Source organism: Triticum dicoccoides, chromosome 5B (assembly GCF_002162155.2).
Source record: "Triticum dicoccoides isolate Atlit2015 ecotype Zavitan chromosome 5B, WEW_v2.0, whole genome shotgun sequence".
Taxonomy (NCBI): Eukaryota; Viridiplantae; Streptophyta; class Magnoliopsida; order Poales; family Poaceae; genus Triticum; species Triticum dicoccoides.
The window spans coordinates 719,977,620-719,980,098 of NC_041389.1; the positions used below are offsets into that span (position 1 = coordinate 719,977,620).

A 2,479-nucleotide genomic window follows, 5' to 3' on the forward strand; every position below is an offset into this window, starting at 1 on the left:
ACCAAGCGCTCATAACTCAACCCTAAGGCCGTCCCTGACACGCACCTGCGACAGCGAGCGAGATCGGGAGAGAAGAAGGCAGCGGCTTGGAGCTGGACCGGCAGGAAAGGCGGAGATGCGGTCGCGGCGGCCGGCGGGTGCTCGGGTGGGGATGGATAATTCCCAACCCAAGCAGGAAGAAGCAGTTAGGTAGCTCCTACACGAAGAAGAATATAATTGGTTTCGTTTCGGGCTTGGCTTATACTATACTCATCTGTTTGGGCTGTCCGGACAGAAGAACTTCACCAAACCGAAGCCCTTACACCTAACTCATTTGTTTGGGCTGTCCTGTATACATTATTGCAACAATTTTATTTCTTTTGACATTGATGCCTTCTAGTTTTTTCTCCCTCTATAAATTTTGGATCTAAGAGCATCTCCAACCAGACCCCCACTCTGTCTATATCTCCATTTTCAGGAGGGACAACTCGTCCAAGACCGCGCCCGGGCAGAAGAACTTCACCCAACCGAAGCGCTTAAACCTAACTCATTTGTTTGGGTTGTCCATTACCACCAATTTTCAACTCAAATATGGGGCGGATTTAAGGCCGCTCGAATGGCGCCGGCCTGACTACACAAAATCCCTCCCTATCCCCATCCCAGATGAAACCCTAGCCGTTTTGGACAGTCCACTCCACCCTCCCCCCTCCCCCAGATGAGACCATGGACATTTTGAACAGTCTGCACTGCCCATCTCCTCTTCGACCATCTCCGACATGGCGACCAGCGGCTTTGAGTCCACCCTATCTGGATCCAATGAAAATGTCGATTGGGAGCTCGCCGCCTGCTCAGGTGAGGAGGAGATAGCCCTCCGGCTCGCGCTTCGCTGGTCCCTGGTCGAGAGCCAAGCTCAGCCGTTGGAGCCATCATGGATCCAACAATAGGGCGCCTTCATTGCCACTCCACCTCAGATCCAGTAGCGGCACCGTGTCCGAAGGAATCTTGCAATGAGTGTTTCCTTCATCGCCGTAATAGGCGCACATAGTCTTGAGCAGCTCTGTGGCGTCCGAGCCACACGACATTGGGTGCTTGTCCCCGCACCATCGGTCTTGAAATCCGAGTATAAAATGACAACAATCACGGTAGCAGATTGCGATCAATGCGGCAACTTCGGCGGATACTACGAGGTCGAGGCACGACGTGCCCCCATGAGACGGAGAAGGCGCGCCGCAGCTCCTACTCGTCCGCCGCATCTACTATGGTGTCAGCGTAGTCCGGATCCAATGAGGGTTCGGTTGTCATCGTCGTGAACCAACGGTCCCTAGCCTCCAAGGAGTTGGATGCGTGCCATCATTGGATCAAGGCCAAGATCCTCTTCAAGGGCATTGAGCTGTCGTGTTGCGCCCGGATAAGAAAGCCACGGATGAATCTCGTGCCTGGATCGTTGTGAAGAAGAAAGTCCGGCAGTTCGTGCCCTCGCGAAGGAGCAATCCCTGGGCGTCCATGCCCACACCGGCCTGCCCTGACACTGCACGAGATTTGCCTTGACCCCAACACCACCTTCAACATATACTTCTGCGACAAAGATGACAATGGAAAGGGCAACCGTGGGTGATCTTCCCCTATCGATACTCCTAGTTTATTTGTGCTATCAAACAATCTAGTCTTAGTTAATGTCATCCGTTGTGGAACTTTTGTTGTTCTATGTCCTCTGATGTTTGAACTATGTTCTATGTATCTATGTATGCTATCTACATATGTGTTGATCGATGTTGCATTGCCTTTGTATGGATTTGAGAGTTTGCAAATGGGGGGCATGATTTCCGAGGTGGACAAATGTTGGTCGGCGTGCTCCTATATAAATATTAATGAGGGTTGTTTTAGATACAACACTAAGATACAGTGCATTGCATTACGATTGCTATATATAAACATCTTCCATTAGATATAGCTTACGATATAGTGCACTCGACTAGCCTGAGTGGGGAGGAAATAAACATACTTCGCCCTGAGTGTTGGACGTAGTATCGCTTTTGTTGAGATTTGTTGAGAGTATCCCCCCCCCCCCCTCACCACCGTCGGCCATGGCGGCCGGCGCTCGGAGGGATGGAGATCTAGATTCTAGGTATAGTTGTGTGTGTGTGTGTGCGCGCGCGCTTCCTCTCAGCGAGTAAAGCACATCTTGGATCTGTATCTCATCTGATGGTGTCATCCCATCCTCTCCATTGGGGTCACATTGATGGCAAAAGAGGAGGGTGAGATGGTTGAACGCGACAAATCTGTGGACGGTGTCCATGTGCTAGCCACATGGTGAAGATTTGGCTCGTCGACTTCATCCCAGCTTCCCAGACAGGTGGTGCTTTGCACACCGTTCCTTATCTTCTTCTTCGATATATTCTTGGCTCGATGGAAGACAGGACAAAGATTTGGAAGGTGGAGATATACAGGCTGCATCGTGCTGCTATTTACAGGAGTCCTCTCTGTTGGTTCACTCCTCTTA

General features: G+C 51.0%; 1 protein-coding gene across 1 annotated transcript in view; it reads right to left on the reverse strand.

Moving 5' to 3' along the window:
* LOC119312971 (putative disease resistance protein RGA4) overlaps positions 1-170 on the reverse strand; it is a 6,892-nt gene extending 6,722 nt beyond the window's left edge. Inside the window, exon 1 of the mRNA XM_037588771.1 lies at positions 46-170. The gene's annotated coding sequence lies outside the window, so the exon portion shown is untranslated. The remainder of the gene's footprint in view (positions 1-45) is intronic.
* Between the last annotated feature and the right edge of the window lie 2,309 nt (positions 171-2,479).